This window comes from Equus asinus, chromosome 19, assembly GCF_041296235.1.
Source record: "Equus asinus isolate D_3611 breed Donkey chromosome 19, EquAss-T2T_v2, whole genome shotgun sequence".
In the NCBI taxonomy this organism is placed as follows: Eukaryota; Metazoa; Chordata; class Mammalia; order Perissodactyla; family Equidae; genus Equus; species Equus asinus.
In genome coordinates this window covers 22,370,067-22,391,581 of record NC_091808.1, presented here as the reverse complement: position 1 = coordinate 22,391,581, position 21,515 = coordinate 22,370,067, and the positions used below count along the sequence as shown (strand labels likewise).

The window sequence follows — 21,515 nt, the reverse complement described above, 5'->3', positions numbered from 1 at the left end:
CGAAAAAGTAAGAAGAAAAAATCACAGTAGAGGTCTTCACAGTAGTTGTGAACTAGATTCAATTCTTCAACATTTATTATGAATTCTCTTCTTCAAATGGAAAGAAAATTAGTAAATCTAAGTACTAATATAGACACAGGAAAAGCATGTTCAACATTTATGAGAAGCAAAGTCATTTAAGAGAGTCCTAAATACATTATCTCACTATGCGCATAATACAAAGCTGAGTTTTAACCAAACAATTTAGTGATAATAAAACTAATAATCCAGTCTGTCACTGACAAGTAGACCTATGGTTTAAAAGTCAAAAAAGCTAATTAAAACTACAAAAAAATGACTTTGCTAGTAAATACTGGCAGGATGCATGTGCCTGGATTTGTTTTTAAGTAGATATATATAGGTATGGAAAGAAAATGCAGAGAAGGAATTATGACAGAATGCCACAAATTTCTTTAGAAGACAATCCCTTGGGTTTAATTAAGGGAAAGAATAAACAGAAGATAATGGGGATATGTGAACCTGTATAAAATTTGGACTTCCATCCAATTTAAGAAATGTTTACAGAGGACAAGTTATGTTGAGTGATGCAAAGCTGAGAGAGAGAAATATGAGCTATAATACAAAGTCGAAAATGAGAGAGAGAGAAAATGAGGACAGGTGAGGCAGTGTGTAGTCCTCATGGACCAGGTGTCATTAAGCTCGAGAGGAGAATGAAGATGGTTTGACCAGGGAGAAGTAAGGAGGGAAAGAGAGTGTACAGAGAGCGAATCTGAGAACAGTCTGGGGAGGAGCAAGTAAGGTTCTTGTGGAGAGAATATTAATCAGTACTTATTACCAAGTGACCATATCTTAAGCCATAAAATACTAAGAAGAAAAGCCCTGCTCAGTAAGCCTCACAGAGAGATTCTAACTATAGAACAAAGAGGTTTTCTCACGCTTCGAACGTGTAGATTTGCACAGAACCACCCCATTTACATCAGCACTTGCAAATAATGACTTGGCCAAATACGCCTGGCCAGTAGGTATTACTCGTCCTGCAAAGTGATTCTGTATTTGTATATTTATGGGGTTTTTGCCAACACTCAACTATTTTCACCAGTCATATATATAATTTTTTTTGAAGATTTTATTTTTTTCCTTTTTCTCCCCAAAGCCCCCCGGTACATAGTTGTATATTCTTAGTTGTGGGTCCTTCTAGTTGTGGCATGGGGGACACCGCCTCAGCGTGGTTAGATGAGCGGTACCATGTCCCCGCCCAGGATTCCAACCGATGAAACCCTGGGCCGCCTGCAGCAGAGCATGGGAGCTTAACCACTAGGCCACGGGGCCGGCCCCCAAGTCATATTTTTTAAAATAATAGATTTCTAGTTTCTCTTGAAAAAATAAGACATCTGGCAACCTCTGGATCATTTGTCCAATTTGCCCCAGTCAACACCTGCCCATTTCATCTATTTTTGTTACCTGCCCCAGCAGACATTTCAGTCTGTGGCCTCCTCATCTGCATTTGTCACCAGCATCAGGCATTTTCAGAGACAGAAGAGGATCTAAGAACACACAAGATGAACGAATCCAGATCTTCTTTGTTTCTGGCACTAACTTGTTAAAGCAATTTAAAAACTCTGTCAAAGTCATTTATTTGCCTGTGTGTTTTCCTACTAGAGGTAAAAATCAACCTATTTAAAGAAGAAAGGACAACTAAACCAGGATCTTACCCCTCATTTCCTTCCCAGCATTTAATATAACCAGTAATTGATCAAATGAATCTTGTAAGCCACAGAAAATCCCACAATAACCAAACACTGGACCAGAGGCCCAAAACACGGCCTGGACCAACACCCATGGAAACTGATGAATCACTGGAATATAGTCCATCTGCTTCGTGGAAACTCACTGATTATGTTCCAGCCCACCTGATACATAATTTGACAACCAGAAAGGAAAATGTGGGTCTGTCCATATGGCAAGATACTTCTGAACCGAAAAGGAAACTCCAGGATGAGTCAATAAGCTCTACATAGAATAACCTCGACATAGTCGAATCAAATTGTACTCACTACAACACAGATGTTTGGCGGGGAGGGAGTTGGGGCAAGTGAAGAAAAGACAGCTTTCTTAAATTTCTATAGTGATCTATTGCTCTCAAGCCCCTAGTCCTGCTGATTCAACAGAATAAACTTGTTAATAAAATTTTTTTTTAAGAATTTTTTAAAACTTCAGTCTATTCCAATCTAAAGCAAATACCTTCGCAATCCATCCAAAGTTTGAACACCCTGTTGGCGCTGTTTCCCTTCTCAAGGATTCTTCCTTCTCCTTCTTCCTTCTCAATATAGCATCTAGACACGAAAGTAATAAGGGGGTCTCTGGTCCCAGGGCTTTCCTCTGAATCATCTGGGATTGGTATCGATGACTTCCTACAAGGTAACTGGTCTAATCTAGTCCTGGCTATTCTGCATCGCATTGCACCATATATTGTGGCTAATCTTACAAGTCCTTTTGGTTAAGGGACCATTCTACGCTGTAGCTCGGTTCTGATGCTAACCACCAGAGTTAGTGTCAGACTCCACAGATTTAAGGTCACAGTCTCCAACAGGACTGCCCTCACTCCAGATGCCAGTCACAAGTCCAGGGATCCCCAGGCCACTGCACTTCTAACCAGCTGGCTACAAATCCTGGAGGTTCCCACGATCCCCACTCAGGTTTCATAATTCACTAGAATGACTTACAGAACTCAAGAAAGCACTATATTTACAATTACAGTTTTATTATAAAAGGTACAAATCAGGACCGGTCAAATGAAGGGACACATAAGGTGAGGTCTGGAAGGGTCCCAATTGTAGAACTCGTGAGCCCTTTCCCCATAGAATCAGTGTCATCCCGCCAGCAAATCAATGAGTTCAACAACCTGGATGTTCTGCCAAGTTTCAGTGTCCAGAGTTGTTATTGGGGTTTTATTATGTAGGCATGATTGATTGAACCACGGGCCATAAGATTGAACTCGATATCCAGCCCCCTCTACCCAACCCAGAGGGTGAGAAGTTAGACTGATATGTGGCTCAAAGTCCCCACCCCCTGATCACATCAACAGACAGTCACCACGACTACAGTCTAGGTCACCACCGCAACCTCCATCTGAATGTCCTGCGGTGCATGGCTTTCCAGTCTAGACTACAGGCCTCCCCCAGTCCACCACTTCTCTCGGTGCTTCTGTACCAACTCCCGCCTCGGGGTCCGGAACTTGTGGTTGCTTCTCTGCAAACACCTGCCGTGCACGAGACTCACCAAGGCTTCATTCAGTCACCTCCTCAATTTGAAACGGAAATTTGGATCAAAAAAAAAAAGCATGAAGACTGCAGGAAATGGTATATATGTGGGTAAATATAAAATACTTATTAATTTTCTTAGTTTCATCAAAAGATAAATAACTAAAGTAAAAAACGTATCGTGGGTTTAATACACATAGAAGAAAAATTATGAAAGCAATAGTGAAACACTTAGAAAATGAAAGCATTCTTAAATAAGTGGTGTGATATTGTTTAAAAACAGGCCATCAGTTAAAGAACACGTGCCGTAAACCATGGAGAGGTCAGGTATCGCCTGCTTTGAAATAGGAAGCAATGATTTTCAAAGCAGGAGGAGATACCGTATTAGACGTGTAGAACCTCTCAAACTACACTTACTTTACTCATCTTTCAGTTCTCCCTCCCTCTCCCCAACATCCATGCCTACTCCCATTCAAACTGTAATAAACCCCTGGGCTGGAACAGAAAAGTCCTGAACCATTATAGACACTTTTCCTGCCCACATTGCCTAATGTTGATAAAACTAGGAGATGTAACTTATTTTCACATTAAGAAATTCATTTTATAAAATGAGCCCTGAAATATACGAAGCAGTGAATACTTCACTGCGGGGGGGCAGCACTGGGGTAAAGGTGGGGGAATTTTCACTCTTATATTCTATGTAAAACATTTTACATTTTCTTATATTTTTGTATTTAAAATGTTTGAAACAAATAGAAAAGACCTCTTAATCAAAATATATTCCTCCTCTCGTTTTCAAGTAAAGATGTAGTTTCAGGTGGGACATAGTTGGGGTAACAGGAGAGGAAAGAAGTGCTATCTGGTCAGCACCAGATCAGCGGCCCTGAGACGTGAGACTCAGGTCACCCTTATATCCACAGGATGCTATGTGGGAAACATGAGTCAGATTTTGATGCTATCAAGAGGCTGATGGACTGATAGCATCATGTACCCACCCCTTCCCCAGGCCCACAGAACTCCAATGGAACTCCCCTTTCTCTGAGCAGTCTCGGCCCTTCCAGGTTCTATTGCGAAATTTAGCATCAATCATACTCCTACAAGCCCAGCTTACGTTCCAAGAGTTTGTCTGTTGGTTTGAGTGTTCGGTTTCTCAGCACACATTTTCACATAGACACTGTATTATAAATTATGGTTAAATCCTCAAAACTACCCACAAAAGGCTCTTTAAAGTTAATGTATTTGAACTATACACTAAAAATGGTACCATATTAACTACGCTTAACCAGCATTTATAACCCTGTTTCTATGGGGGAAACGCATTCTGTTTTGCAACTAGAAATGACAGAATTGCACTGGGAGAGAGGAGAGTTGAGAGAAACAGGGAGGGCTTTGGAGAGCGGGAACACCTGGGACTTTTTAACTCTAGGGACATCAGAAGAAGCACCTGGGATGGACATCTGTTGCCCATAATCCATTCACTTTTTACCTGGAAACGATAGTTTGACTTTACTTTGGGGAACTGCCCTTCACCCTCTCGGTGTATGTAGCTGGGGTGGGCTTACCTGGGCCACAACTCCAGGGTGGGTGCATGACCCGGGCAGCTCTAGCCACAGTTCCTGCTTCAGAGATGGCCATGCTCTTTCTTTCCAGTCAGATCACAGACAGCATGAGGGCATGCAGCACGTCCTAAACACACTGTGTCCTCCAGATGACCTAGCAGAGCGCCAGGCACTAACGACACAGCCATGCCCAGGGAAGGAAGAGAATGGGGTTTTCTAAGCAACCACCTCACACTAGTCTTTATACACAGCTGTGTCACGTGCCTTTCTCACATAATATGTGTTGCCAACTAGGGCAGTGTTTTTCCAGAAACCTGTTACGTTTTGTAAGTAAAATCCTACTTGCTTTATTAATTCAAAAATATTTGACTTTAAGTTTTTTAACATGACTATGATAAAAAAATATTCAATCATAAAAAATAACAATAATAATGCCTGGCCTGCCTGACTCCCTGGTCAAAAACCCTCTCTCTGAGTTTCGAAGTTTAAAAGAGATTAACCCTGCAAAGCACTATACAAATGTTATTATTATTACTATTATCATTAATGTTATTATTATTATTGCCATCTCTTCTTCTCTTATCCATTCAAAAAAATAAGACATCTGAAAAACAGGTCAAGACTGATAGAAACCATGTCCCATCTAAACTACAGACTGCTCTATAATTTGAGATGAATAAACAAATTAAACCACATTTAATTAAGCATGTATTTAATTAAATACATGTTTTTAATTAAATATACATTTAAGTCAAACTTTGTTTAATTAAATACATACACATACATAAACACACATACCACTTGTAAGGAATCTTAAACATGACTTTTTTTAATGTAAATAAAACAAGTGCTCATTTTCCTTCTAGGAAAGTCATGAATTTTCTGTAACTTGGCAATAGAATTCTTTAATAATAGGAATTTGCTTTCGTGTTATTGGTTAATAGCTTTGCACTAACCCATGAAATTACTCATCTCTAGTCTATGCATTGATTTGTTTTGAGCTTTTTTGCTAAAATAATTTTTCTATTCGCTCAAATTGTTACCTGAATATCACTTTAAAAAATTGGCTGCGATTAGCTCAGCCTTGAGTTTGTTTGCCCGGAGCCTCAGAGGCCCGCTACGAAAAGCCTTGTTTCCCTGGTATAAGTCTCTTCCTCATTATCTCAAATATATCCTTACTGCAGCCACATTCTTCCAAACATCATCCAGTCCGGCGAAGGATAATGATCTTCCCCCTCTGAGGGTCCAGTGAGAGCCAGCGGCAAGAGGGAAGATAATCCAGAGAGCCCTTGTTGCTGACTCGTGCCCTGGGTATCCTGTCTCATTATTTGGGAGAGAGGACAGAAGACTGTCTATCTCCCCATAGAGTACATACCAGCAGATAAAAAACACAAGTGGCGACCTGAGCCTTGCTTTCTGTGAGTCTGTGTCCCCAAGAAAACATATGTGGCACTTGGGCACCTGCAAAATCGGCATGGGCAAACCATGAAGGCTCTCAAACCAAACATCTTGCTTCCATTTCCATTTGTTTAAAAAGTAAATCAATGATTGAATATTAAAAAGCTCCAGGTCCAGCACTTTATAGCAAGAAATTTCTGAAAGAGGCTAAAGAAATCTGGATATCATCTACTACACTGGAAAATCATACAATACTGCAGGACTAGGGCAATGCCCGGCAAAAGGCAACCAGACTAGTATAAAACTCCAGGAGGGAAAGTCCGCATGAAATAAATTCCATTCTTAATTTCAGCAGCAACTTTGGGTATCACCATCGTCAGCTTAGTACCTCACCTCTGGGACAAGGAATGTCTTAGAAAGCACTCTTCTCTCCATCTCGAGGGAACGCGCCCAACTCTAATTCCAGATGTGCCCCTAATGAACCAGGAGACCTTGGGCAGACCACTCCACCAGGTGCTAAGGACAGTGCCTGACACACAGGGGACACTTGTGGCTGAAGTTACATCTACCTCTCTTTTCCTAAGATTTCTCATCTGGAAAATTATCTAATTAATGGAGTAATAACGTTTCCACGCTTACAATGTATACCATTACATCGTGCTTCCTGGTTTAAAGATTATTTTCATATTCCTTCTCTCATAAATTCTTCACAGTAATTGTGGGGCAGAGATTGAAAAGTACTATTAGTGTTATGTGACAGATGAAGTAAGTATGGCTCAGGCACGTTAACTGGCAGTCGCACAGCTAGTAAGTTATGTAGCTATTTAAGTCCTTATAGAGCTGCTAGATAACTTACAAGAGAAGGCATCTAAAGTTGCCTGGTGCTTAGTAAGGACCCCATAAATAGTGGTTACACAGCGAGATAATAGAGTATGGTAATTAAATCACAAGCTTTGAGTTTTATACCCCGGCTCCATCACCGATCAACTATGTGAGACTGGGAGTTCCTAAACCTTCTTGGGCTCGGTTTCCTCACCTGCGAAAAAGGAATAAGAATACCTACCTGAAACAGTTACTGTAAAGACTAAATGAAAACCCATACGTAAAGCACATAGCACATAACTTGAATTCTCCGCTGCACCTCACTACCTCTCTAAGTGTAGATGTGAAAATCAAACAAGATAATTTATATGAAGATGCAATGAGATAGTGATTAAAGACACTGAAAGAAAAAGCCAAAGCAGAAAGAATGGATGAGAAAAGGAGCAGAACCAACTAAGAGTAAAAGTCATTACTTCGTCATACTAACTTACGAATTATTTGTGTTATCTTAAATCCGTAGTATCATGAATATAGGCCACTTCAAATAAAATAATGCAATGGGGAAACAATTGCGCTGGACATGAGCCGGAGGAAAAAGAGCTGAGGAGACAAAAAACTCAATTGGTTCCTCAAATGCCTTACTTAGGGTTGTTTCAAAGTAATTAGAATACTTGCACTGGGAAAGTTAGCAGGAGGCAACGACAACAACGGAAAAGTTAAAAACACAAAGCACCAAAGAAGGGAATGGCTTGAGAGGTGCTGAGAAGAAAACATTGACAAGAAATTAAAACCTTAAGGGAAGGCGATTCACAGAGCAGCTGATGATGAAGAGTCACAAACATGGAATTATACCCACCGCCTCCTCTTACTCTCCTGGCCACCGTCATGTAGACAAAGCAACTTGGACATCTTCCACCTTGAAAGTCTCTTCAGCGAAAAGTTCTTCTCACTCTCTCTCTTCCCAGCAAAAGCTCAGGTCTATCTTACCAATTTCTGTATGTAGGACTCAGCAGTGTCCCTTCCTTATTAAGCTTCCACGTGGCAGTTGATGACTTTCATAGACTCTCTCCAGATGGAGCAAGATGGCTTTGAGCGGCCATGACCATTTTTAAGAGCTGCAATTCTCCTGGTAGTATTATAATGCTCATTCCTCTCCAAGGCCTTTCTGGCACCTTCAGAGAATGTTCCATATTAATTTAATAGTAATCCATTTTGGGAAGAAACAGTAGGCTTCTTCTTTTGTGATACTTCTGGGAGATGTTTCAGGAATGCAAGAAAGATAGACTTAGTGTATTAGTACATCAATAAGACCAATCTTCTTTTTATAATAAAAAGATGGCATTGACATATATTATGCATGTGTATATAATATATATACATATATATGTATATGCGTGTATTTACATTGTGATCACACATGTATTTCTCGTTAAAAAAAGACATAAAAGACAAATATGAAAAATAAAACAGAATTAATTGGTTGATGCTCCCTGATCTATATGTGTATAATGCGGATATTTAGGGTACAACACACCTCACACCTGAAATGAAATTAAACAGTGTCTGAGTTTTCAAAGTAAAGGCAGAGGCACATAAGTGCACTTGCCAAAGAAAGTCCATCTATACTACCTGGGTTGGGGATCCACTGCCATGACTGTAGGGCCTCCAAAGGCGCTTCAGGGCCCTAGCCCACCAAGGAAGGAAGTGGCCCTAACAGTTGCTGATGTACAGATTCCTTTGTCTGTACTCTGTGCGTCTGCCCACTTGACCACAACTGACTGGGCTAGGGTAGACTCTTCAGCAAGATCAGCCAATCCCTAAAATGACTAGTAGCCTCTAACTGTGAGCTGAAGACAGAAATGGGCTTTCAGCAGAGGAACTGGAAATGTTAAAACAACAAGGCTGAGGCTAGTTAATGACAAACCCTGCAATAATTCTCCACGTACCACTGCCCCCGGCAAGGCAGGAGGACGGTGGTCCTTTGGGCTTCCTGATCATCATAAGACTTGGCCGTTCAATGGTTTCTGGTTGTCCCGTGAAGGCCAGTTATTCCATTTTTCCTGCATACAAGAGGCCTCACCATATGGCTACGAGTTCTTATTTCCATATATATCCCCTAACCACTTAGCCTTGTTCCTCAAAAAGAGAAGAACGTAGTTAGCTCAAGGACTCTCTCTAATGGTCTCCCTCTTTTCTTCTCATAGGAATTTTTAATCGGAAAATCTTGATGATCTCAGCACGCTGCTAACCCTCCCAAGTGAGTTTCTTTGCCATTCCCATGAATGTTTGCCCTGGACTACTTTGTCTTGAGAGCCTGCTGTTTCATCTCTTTGCGACTTGTCTTCCAAGTCAATGATGAGTTTTGGGAGGAGAGACAACTCTGTGTCTGGTACAAAGTCACCAACCATCTTCAAGAGTGTTTGGGCTGAAGATTGCAACTCATCAGCTTTTTCTTCAGAGCAAACACCCTCCTCCTCCAGAGATAAAATGACCCAAGCTTGTTGTTTCTTATTTTTTTTGCTTATCTCTCTCGACAAGCCTACACTCACACAGCACTTGCACAATATTTTCAATGCCTTTAGGGAAATGGAAAACTTCCTAGTCCACCCAAGCGTGTACTGACCCAGGCCTGTTACCCTATGATTTTTATCTTTTTTTAATCTCATCTTATTATCTTATCTCTCTGGAAATCTATATTTATCATGTAGATCTCAAATCTGAAAGCATTATCAGAGATACAATATTTGAGAATCTTGGTCTACCAATACCCATGTTTTTCACCCCATGCTCTCTGGAATCTTCCAGAGTTTCCCGGGAAAGCAGGAGAAATCAAAGGAGCAGAGTGGGTTAGACTCCACGTGACATCGCTTTCCTTCAACACGTGGATCTATTTCCCATATTGGGCACAATGACAGTGACTCTACAGCCCTAAGCAAAAATGGAAACTTGCTTGTATAGGGAGATTTAGGGAATCCGACAGCCTCATGCCAAAAATAGTCTTTCCACCTTGAGATGTTTTGTTTCCTGTTTGTACCGAGGTTTTTGTGTCTAGGATTTTAAAAGGCCAGTACCCCATGATCAATCTTGGGCGCTTCATAAGGCAGCGCTGTCTATCAGAACTTGTGTCTCAGGCTCAGGGAGACTCGCTGCACAAATAAGACCTGCTGATCAGCCGGGAGAGGAAGTAGATAAAGCTCTGGAAGCTTCGTCCTAAGAAAGTCTGACCAGCAGTCACCAGTGGGGCAGACAGGAAACAGCCTAAGGATAAGGTCACATGGAGGTGGATGGAGGTGGGAAAGGGCTTTCATACAATTGTCCCTGCATGGGAGACAGAGGCCAGTGAAGGCAAACCTCTCAATGACTCTGCAGGAATCCAGGGCTCCCCAGCATTCAGCATTCACAGACTTGCTGAGCATATCTTATCTTGACTGCTAGATGGAAAACAGCAGAGCCAGTTCACCAGTGTAAGTTAACTGTTCATAATATTCACCACTTCATTCCACAACCAGTATGTGTCAGGTGCTTTCCCATAACAATATTCCTCCATGAAGAATATTGGGCAGAAATAGAACCTTCAAAACAGATAATACTATGTTTATAAAATAACATAAGTTTCAGAAAAGTACAGACTAGAAATGGGGCCCTATTTTTTCCTTAGAAACCACTCTAGCCATTTAGTAAAATGTCCCATTTACAATCAGTACTGAAAACTGATTGAGGATTAAGAAAAACCGAGTCCTGATTAAAGGAAATGTAGATCTATGTAGACAGACGCTTTATTAGATTGCTTTTTGTGTAAGACTGTATGCTGGCTATGAATTGGATTTAGAGGTGGGTCCCACAGCCATGCAATATTTCTCTGCCCAGCGTAACCCAGCTTCCTGCTTCTGGTAAGCCAGGTGTTTGCTTAGCCTTCTCTGAACTTGGAGGCATGCTGCGGAAAGAATACACGCTCCTCTAATCATTTTTCTTCCCTCTTGCCATCAAGGTAGCATTACCCAAGAACACACTGACCTTTAATGGTGCTAAGCTCCTTGGCAACTACCCCACTCCTCTCTTACTTTAATCTTTTTACTTTCTTTCCTATCCCCACTCTCCAACCTCCATCTTCCCAGGCAGTAAAATATTTCTACTTGCATCTTTTTCCATAAGGATCTCTGTTTCTCTTATATTTTGATTCTCCTAATGTTTAACAGGCAAATGAGGCCGGCCTTAGAAAAAAACATAAGCCACCTGTCAAAATGGTTTAACACGGTGTCAGCTCCTGACCTGAGTTTAGCTTTGGCTCTGTAAACTTACCCTCAATGCCAAATGTCACGTTTGATGTAGAAGCAAGTGCTGTGTTGTTTAGATGTTCCTGACACCATCTAAATCCATTACTTCATTGAGATATTTTCCTCAATGTCTTCTTCCTTCTATGGATGAATTAATTGTGCCCAACACTGGCCATCTTCACTCCAGAGTCCAGGTCAGCTATGATGATCCGATCAACACCTCTAAGACGGAGTCCTCCTCCCACTTGATTTATGGAGGTTTGGGCAATCTGTACCAGCAGGAGAAGAAAGATGCATTAAAGGGAAAGAAGACCAGGACAGATTTTACTCCTCGCTTCCACAGGGTTGAACCATAGAAAATTGCTATTTTTGTAGGTCAAAAGTGGTCAAACATCAACAGTTTTATATGGTTCAGCCCAATACACGAAACAATGGACTCACAGTTCAACAACATGAGTCACAAACTCCACAGTGCACAATGAATATGAAAATGAAAGGTGTCTTACAAGATCGGAGCACTGTCAATCACATGTAAATCACCACATGTATGGAAATGCTCTTTAAGGGTTTATATGCTTGAGGATTGACCCCTCGGTGCCTTCTATTTTTAAATACTGAACAAGAGGGACAGATCCTCTGCTCTTCATCTGAGGCAATGAAAGCACCACACCCAGGCAATGGAGATTGATGGAAAAACATGTGAATGAAGGACACTTTTCTTATTTTGCTCCATGATCCAAAAGGCTGATTCAAGAGGGTGCTTCATTGCGGTCGATAGCTCATCCAAACATGAGCCTCAGAGGGGCACCACCCTCCCACAGGCTATGGGAGGAGGGACTGGCCCAGAGAGACATGACTAACGCAAGGTCATCCAGGGGTCCACGGGCTAAACAAGTCATGAACCTCAGCCCTACCAAGGTCTGGCCTTAGCTACTGCTGCATTTCCTCTTTAAAAGGTATGACCAAGGAATACAAAATTAAGGACTTCATTGTCCAGCCAACCCATCTAAGGGAGAAACACAGACTCAATCCATTCTGCAGATCGAATTCCCTTTAGAAACTCTGGCATTTGGTGGGCAATGTTATTTCTCTCAATTTTTTCCTTCAAAGATCATTTTTCCCTTATACCCCTAAGAGTTTTAAATGAAAGAGGCTCTCCTATAAAATAGCACACGTGCAAGCACACAGATGTGGTATCTAGGCATTACCTCAAGTATAAGAATCAAGCAAAACTTAAGGCCCAAATATCTTCAGTAAATCAAGAATGTGGTTAAAAGCTCGTTCCCATAAATCATACTTTATTTAGCACATCTGGAGAGAGCACCACTGCAAGGTTGTAACTTTATGGCTTTACATCCTTTTGGTCTCATTATCTCTAGACTTTTGTCCCCAAAAGTGGTTTTTAAATCAAAATGATATTCAAGCTCCTTTTAAAAGAAATTCAGCTCGAAAGATTGTGAGCTACATAGACACTGTACATGCATATCTGGAAAATATACACAGAAGCTTCTTCCATAGCTGTGGTTCCATCCTCACAAACTTTTGAAACTATTTAAAGACCTTATTCCGAGTCCATTTAAAAAGGAAAACAAATGGGAATATGTTGATATAATCTAATCAAATCTCTCACCTCTAAATAAACAGAACAAAAGGATAGCATACTTAATTGAAGCACTCAGGCTCCTAAACCTCATTTCAGGCACCAGTTTAGATATCCATTTTTACCTTGACTAAACTTCTTAACAATAAGAACTATGTGAATGTTAAAACTCCTCTACCTCATCACACTCCAAACTTTTACTTTGCTTAACAAACCTTTATTGAGCACCTAGAAGATGCATAGCACAGGGCTAAATACTGATGGAAAAGTAAAAATATAAGAGGCAATCGTAGCTTCCAGGAAACTAACATCCCATAGGGAGGAAAATCACAATACCATCAAGTCAGTTTCCCACAGTGTGCTCCTAGGAATACACGCTCCTTGATTTAACATTTTTTGTGTGAAAAATCGGTTCCATAGCCAAATAGATTTGAGAACTGCAAGGCTGAGCACAGTTAAATAATTTTCTTTTTTGTAGAATCTCTCAGAAACTTGACTGGGCAAATGTGAATTGTGAAGCTCTTAAGACAGGAACACAGGGTGCAGTACTTGACCATGAAACCATTTTTATGTGCATCGTCTTCTACCAGTCACACCTGGGGAAACGTTGGGTCAAGTGATTAAGAGGTTATTGGCTGTTCTGTTCATTTGGGAAGTTTAGAGGACAAAGACCAGCTGGAATGTTGGAGAGGGGCTTCGAGGGGAGAGTGAATTCAAAGCGAACCTTGAGCTGGACTCTGAGAGAAGAGTAGAATTTGGATAGGCACAGGGAAAAGGAAAGATGGAGATCTCCTATGAGAGAAGACATGAGTCCACCAAAGATTAGCACCAAGAATGAGCACAGCACGTTTAGAGGTCAGTAAAGAGAACATCCTACTAGGGAGAAAGGCTCGAGTTGGGGAATGCAGCATAAAAATATAAAGGCTGAAAATATTAATCAGGTGTAGATAGTTTTTCCAACTCTCCTAACAACCCTGAAAGATAGGTATTGCTGCAATATTTTACAGGTAAGAAAACTGAGATGTGGAGAGATTAAGAAACATCCAAGGTGTCATAACCAGGAAATAGCCAACCTAGAATTTGAACCCAAGTTGGCATGATTACAAAAAGAGTGGAAATCAATTGGGTAGGACTTTAAAAGCCAAAATGGTGGGTTTTATTTTTATCTTAAAGACAGTAGCGGTTTCCCAGGACCAGAGATTTCTCAGAAGGAGACTGACGTGAAACTGGTGTTTTAGGAAGATAAGCTTAACAATGGTGCTCAGGATGGATTAAAGGAGGAAGGAAACAGAATCTGGATGCCATTTGGAGATTGTTTCAATGATTCAACATGAAGAGAAGAGAAGCCGGAGGAGCATGGAGGCAGTGGAAGTGAAGAGGGAGGAACTGATTACGTGCAAGTGGAGCTAGAGACACTTGTTGTTAAAGGAGAGGGGAGAGTCCAAAGTGGTTTTTCCACTCCTTTCTAGACTTTCTTCACCCCCAAGTGAAGATGCAATCAATGAACTATTGAAACGGCCACTGAACAGAGCTAGCTAATTGTGGCATTTGACGGGGCTCCAGCGTGCACAGTGGGGCTGGGTGATCAGGAGGATGCACAAACACAGGTGCATGTATGCGCTTCCTCCAGCAGCGACTGTTACAAACCATGACTGCTATCCTTCAGAGGTTCCAAACTTTTCTTTTAAAGGGAGCGTCCTTATTCTCAAACTCAGTCGAGAACCACTTGTTTAAAAGTCAAGGAGACAGTGTCTAGGGTTCTAGTCCTAAGCTGAGTGAGCTTGAACAAGTTCCTCCAACTTTTTAAGCTCCAGTCTCTCATCTTCAAAATGGAAAAGATGACTCAAGAAGTTCATTCGAGGTAGTAAATTCCATAATTTTCATAATCAGCACCAATGACAGATCTTTGGCTAGAGTTAAATGTCTTTGGAATAAGCTGTTTTCTGGCTCTTCCCACGTCTCTTCTCAAGCAGACTTACGCATACATGAAAACTGTCGTAGTCCTGAGACACAGATCCGGTCTTTATGCCAAGTGCCAAGACTCCAAGCCCAGTCTCACCCGCCAGGCTACATGGAGTGACTAGCGACAATTAGATTGTGACCAAGAGTTGCATTTCCTTCTAAAACAAAGGCAGCTGGTTTTTTTTCTCTTAAAAATTATTTTATTGAGGTCATATTGGCTTATAACATTGTGTAAATTTCAGGTACACATCACTATATTTCAGCTTCTATATAGACTGCATCGTGTTCACCACCAACAGTCCAGTTTTTATCGGTCACCATACATATGTGCTCCTCTACCCCTTTCACCTTCCACCCACCCCCTTCTCCTTTGGTAACCACTAATCTGTTCTCTTTGTCTATGTGTTTGTTTGTTTATCTTCCACATATGAGCGAAATCATATAGTATTTGTCTTTCTCTTTCTGACTTATTTCGCTTAGCATGTACCCTCAAAATCCATCCATGTTGTTGCAAATGGCACAATTTTGTCTTTTTCAAGGGGAGCTTTGCAAAGTACTCCAGACATTTACTGGATGAACCAGCCTTTACAGGGAAGTCATAGCATTTTGCTTTCATATAGATATGTGAGTGAACTGAGACCCAACACGCAGTAAATGTCTAAATCTCAATTATAATGGCTCCATCTCTTTTGTTTATTAGTAAAAAATCTGTCCATCAGTGTGTAATGATTGCACTAAAGGAATATAAATTTTCTACAGAATGGTCAACCAAGTTTTGAAAAGCTCTGGTCAAGTCACATTGATTTGTTTTCTGAGTTCACCTTTTCCCTCCGTAGAGGACTACAAAACTGTGCCTCTTGGTTGACTACAAACAGAGCCGTTTAGAGCCCCAATATCGAGTTAATTTCTGTGTCCAAAATCCTGCCAGCATTTCCAAATTTCTTTACCAATATATGCCTTCATAAGGCCCTGCAAATAAAAGGTGAAAACGTCTGAGATCAAGAAGGCTATAAAAGGACTACAGAAGGTCAGAGACCTTGGCTGGGAACCCACAGGAGTGAGTATTGCCAGAATTATCTAGCTGGACATATCACTCTTGCTATTTCCTCACATGAGCCCAGCAAGGTGCTGCTTTATGTCAACTGCATGAGTCAACTCCCACAGGAGTCTGCTTAAATGGAAAACAGATAGTGCACAGGCCGTGGCGAGCACCACTTCACATTGTTCTTTCCCTGGAAATGAGAACAGGCACTATGGCCAGGATGGGAGTGGGAGGTGGAGATGAAAGAGAGCCAATTGACTCTGAAACAGTCAATATGACTGAGGTCCATCTGTCAAAATGGACTTCATCACTAGCACTAAATGATGACATGCACTTTTTCTGGAAGGGGGTAAGAATGGAGCTAGAAGAACCCTGGTATCTAAAATTGGTTTTGCCCAGAGGCAGGTCCCAAGACAACGATTTGAATGCAAGTAGTTAAGTGAAAGGAGATCCTCAGGAGCACCAGAAGGAAAATGGGAAAGTAAGTGAGGCGAAAAAAAGCAGTACATGGTACATAGTATATGGTACAGATGCTCTGGGTATCTGAGGCTTAATCCCTCTGGGTACATCTAGGGTACAGGATGGATCGCATCTCAGAGTTGTCCCACTGAAGGTTGAGGAAACGGAGCTCTTTACTCTCCAACTCCCTTTCATCATTGATGAAGGCTACTCCAGGCAAATTAACTCCCTGGCAATTCCTACCTGTCCACATTCAGGCCAACAGAAAGCTCTCGAGCAGGGTCACAGTCCTTGCCAGGGAACGCTGCCATCCGCATGCACTAAGAAGGCGAGTGCCAAGGAGACATGGGTGGAGACATTCGACAACATCTGCTCAAGTTGGCTGAAGAAGTTGTGGATATGATTAAAAACCAACAGGAGAGGGTTGAAGAGGCAGAGCACAGAGGGTTTTTAGGGCCGTGAAATACTCTGCGATACTACGGTAGTGGATACATGTCATTATACATTTGTCCAAACGCACAGAATGTACAACACCAACAGTGAACCCTAATGTGAACTATGGACTTGGGTGATAATGATGTGTCAGTGTAGGTTCATCAATTGTAACAAATGTACCACACTGGTGGGGGATGTTGATAGTGGGGGAAGTTGTGCCTGTGTGGCGCACGGGGTGTATAGGATATCTCTTTTCCTTCCTCCAACTGTGCTGTGAACCTAAAACTTCTCTAAAAAACTTAAGTCTAAAAAACAGATAACGAGAGGTTTGTAATTCCTTCAAATGTCAACCAGCTCCAGTTGATATCATCCAATGGATTGGCAGTCTTTTAACAATCTGATGTTTGGGGACAGGGTTGAAACCAGCTTTTACTGGGTGTGGTTATTGTGTTCTATCCCCACCACCACCACGCTTGGATTACGCAGTAGCCTTCCCCGCTTCCAGGGCTGCCTACCTCCCGCCTCTTCTACACACATACACCTGCCAGGCCAATCAGGCCGCCATTATGTTAGTAACGACCACAAACACATTCAGTTAAGTGTTTCATTAAATGCAATACAAGCATTGTACTTTTATAAGTCTTTTTGTAAAAATGAATCTACAAATCAGAAAGAATCCTTTGTCATACCCTACATCCCAATTTTGATGTAACAAATTGTGATCACAATATGAAACAACATCTGGAATATATTTTTAAGTTAGAAAAAAAACACCACAAACAAACAACAACAAAAACCAAGGTACAGACCAGTGTGTAACGTATGCTGTTGTTTGTATAAAAAGAAGAGGATGAGAAATGGAAAGATGGAAGAACAGACAGACAGATAGGCAGGCAAATGTGCAGAAACATGTAGGGACATACAAATATATATGTGTCTAGACAGAATATCTCTGGAAGATACACCAAAGCTAGATACAACGATTGCCTCTGGGGAAGGAAAATGAAAAATAAAGTGAGAGGGAGACTTGTCACCATTTACCTTTGTATAATATTTGAATTCATATCACGTGCAGGCTTTGTTTTTTTCTTCAAATTGTGTGAAATAGACAAGCAGTTAAAATGAAAGGCAAAGAATAATAATAAACATGGTCTCAATTTCTAGTCTGCACCTTCTGCTCCCGTCAGGCTTCTCCTACCTGCCCTCAAACGAGCAACATTTATTCCCACGATTTGCAGGATGCTCTTCCAACAAATGGTTTCCTCCTTGCTGCTGCTACTTTATATGCTGCCCAGCTCAAGTCTCACTTGCTCCGGGAAATTTCCTTCCGGTCATTCCAAACCAATTTGACCACCCGCCACCACTACCACCACCACCACCACACCAAATCCTACAACCTTTCTCTATTTCACAGCAAGCACACTGGATCTGGACAACAGGATCAAGGCAACTATTTGTGTTCCCTGTGTCACATGCCTCTAGTGGAGGTGCTCAGCAGAACCTGAGAATTTCTCTCTTTAACAAGGTCTGGTAGGGGTATGCTCAGGAGCTGGAGAGCAGCTTCTGCAGTACAGAAGTTGTCTTACTAAGGGCAGCAGTTGCCAATCCCAGCAACCTTCAGCTAAACCAAGGAATTATAGAGCAGCAAGGACCCTCTTGGTATCCTCAAGGTGTCAAATGCTAACTTTAGAGAGTATATACTGCAAAGAGAGGATTAGCACAGGAAAGGACATAACTGAAACCAGGAAGATCCCTGGTTTATGCAGCAGACATGTCACTTCTCCAGTGACTCAGAGAAGTGGCCCAGAAGACCCACTACAGTAGATTGTGGAGAAGGAAAGGGTTTGGGGAGTGTTTTCCTGTAACTGGAAGATATTCTGTCTTCTGTACACAGCAAAAGATGTAGACACGTCCATTTCGAGGGTGAAACTGGGACAGTGCTAAATGGCTCTGGAAGAAAAGGAGGAAGGCAATTGAGGACAGGGGTGAGGGTGGGGGCAGCTACAGGACTCCAGGTAGAAAGAAAAAGATGCCATCACTGCAGAGGGAGAGAAGAAAGATCTCCTTTAAGATCATGGCAGGAAAAAGTAGACTTTGGAAAACAGGTAAGAAGGATAAGAATTTGTAAGGAACTTGCTCAGCAGTATGCAAGCTGGCAAAATCTTCAGGGAAATCTACATTACTAATCAATGTCTCCTGCTATCGACTGGATGTGTGTCTCTCCTGCAAAATTCATGTGTTAAATCCTAACACCCAATGTGATGGTATTGGAGGTGGGCCCTTTGGGAGGTGATTAGTTGTCCTTATAAAAGAAACCCCAGAGAGATCCTTTATCCCTTCCACAGTATGAGGGCACAGCAAGAAGATGGCCGTCTAAGAACCAGGAAGTGAGTCTTCATCGGACGCTGAATCTGCTGGTGCTTGATCTTGGACTTCCAGCCTCCAGAACTGTGAGAAACAAATTTCTGTTGTTTAGAAGCCACCCAGTCTGTGGTATTCTGTTATAGTCGCCTGAATGGACCACGACATCTCGCAGTGCCTGCCCTGGCTGGCCCTCGCTGTTGAGTGTTTTTCTTCACCTTTCCAAATTTCAGGGACTGAAGATTTCACTCCGTTAAAATTCAGGCTCTTGGGATCCCAAATCCTTTGCCTTTTGTTTCGCTATTTGTGAACATGCTTTCTTCTTTATACACAAGCAAATCTCTAGGTCAAAGTTCCTTCCTGAAGATATATAATTATTTTCCCTCTTCAACTAGAAGATGTTGTTGTTTTCCCAGCTGTTTTTACACGCTAAAACTGCAACCAATTTGAGAGAGCTTCTAAGTCACAAATCAAAATTTATTTCCATTAAGCTTCATATTATCCAAACATGTCTAGTTTTTGTCTCTCTTTGCTTTGAAAGTTTTCATTTTATCCAAATGAAGTAGTTGGTGGCTCCGAAGCTGTTTCGTGCTCAATATAAAGTTTACTCCTGTCCAAATCTTTCCTTTTCTGGCCTTGGTACTAGGTTCACAGTTTCCTTAGAAAGAAAGCTATCCAACTATTTTTGGAAGAACAACGCATTTTGGTAATCTACCAGGATGATTCCATGTTAAAGTTATTGCAGCTTTTCAGATATCCAATTCCTTGCACATGATAAATTAGAGCTGAAAATTAAGTAGAAATGTTCCTGATATGCCAAAGGCACTCTGCACCATCTCTATTGTGGAAATAAGATGTCCATTGTCACTTTATTGAACACATATCACCAACTAATTTGGTAATATCAAAATTCCTTTTGACTTTTCGGTCATTGTCTACATTTTAAAGCAATATCTATTGTTTTCAAAAGTTGAAGCTTGAGGCATGTTAGGTCAAAGTAAGTGACTTTTGGAATTTGAACAGGAAAATTTTCTAGGGCAACGTAAAAAACAGAAGGTCACCTCTTAGTAGTTTCCTTCTTCAGTGTGTCAGTGACATGCTGTAGAATATCTTCTTCCTTTGTGCTGTTAATTGAATAACTGGAGATCTGGGGCATTCTCTCAGGTAATAAAAATAAGGGAACTACAGCCTGGGGAAATGGAGGGGATGATTGTACATGAAAGTACAGCATTTGGCCCAGAGTAAATCATCAACAGTGTTTACTGAATCTAGTGTAATGACAAGAAGGTTGAAAAGAGTAATATGAGAAATTGAGTTGAAAGATTAATAAATGATCACTTCTGAGTGAGAAACTAACTAAGCATAAGAGGATGTTCCCCCTCCAGTTATCCTGGCTTCAAAAGCCTTAAAGCAGAAGCAGGGTCCTCATCCTGGATCGACGATGCCCGAACCCCTGCCCTCAGACCAGTCTGCAATCTCTGCTGACCAGCATCGGGAGCTGGGTGCAGGGCAGAGAAGTCGAATTGCATCAGTCGAAGTGAGATGCAATAATGTGATTAGTGATGGGAGATTGGGCCAGAATAGGGCGTGGAAAAACTTAATGAAAACAAAGGCTTTTGTTCCCATTTAAAACATGCTCTAGAAACCACAGTCCATTGGATAGAGATACCTAGTCTCATATAAGAAATAAAATAAAATAAACAGAAAGTCTGCTTTTTCCATCATTCTTTGATCCCACACAAATTCTTTTTTTTTTTTTAAAAGATTGGCCGTGAGCTAGCATCTGTTGCCAATCTTCTTCCTCCTTTTTTTTTCCTCCTCTCCCCAAAGCCCCCTAGTACATAGCTGTATATTCTAGTTGTAGGTCCTTCTGCTTGAGCTATGTGGGACGCTGCCACAGCACAGCCTGATGAGCAGGGCCATGTCCACGCCCAGGATCTGAACCAGTGAAACCCTGGGCTGCAGAAGCAGAGCACGCAAACTTAACCACTCGGCCATGGGGCAGCCCTCCCAGACCAGCTATAAAGTGGGACCTAGAGAAGCATATGTAATGCCCACAAATAAGGGCTGGAAATGGAGAGATGAGAGGAAATTCAGAGTCAAAATCTTTTCTTCAGACTCAGGAGAGACCTAGATATCCTTAAAATATCCCTCGAATCCTTCTTGTTCATAATATTAAAAGCAACAACAACAAAAACACAACAGCAACAGCACGTACAGCAAGTATATACTGTGTTAGGCACTGTGACGGCTGCTTTCCACGTAAAAGCTTACTGAATCCTCCCGACCACTAAGTATAACACATTCTAGGACCTCACTTTATAGACGAGAGAATTATGATTC

The 21,515-nt window shown here is 41.4% G+C and overlaps 1 long non-coding RNA gene across 4 annotated transcripts in view; it reads right to left on the bottom strand.

The window, feature by feature from the left end:
* Positions 1–2,740: 2,740 nt before the first annotated feature.
* LOC123278469 (uncharacterized) overlaps positions 2,741–21,515 on the bottom strand; it is a 68,656-nt gene continuing 49,881 nt past the window's right edge. For 2 of the 4 annotated variants that reach the window (XR_011495581.1, XR_011495579.1), the window contains exons 3-4: positions 11,339–11,582; positions 2,741–8,289 (exon numbers count right to left, since the gene is read on the bottom strand). This is a non-coding gene — a long non-coding RNA (uncharacterized lncRNA). The remainder of the gene's footprint in view (positions 8,290–11,338; positions 11,583–21,515) is intronic. The other 2 variants (XR_011495580.1, XR_011495582.1) reach the window with 2 other exon arrangements.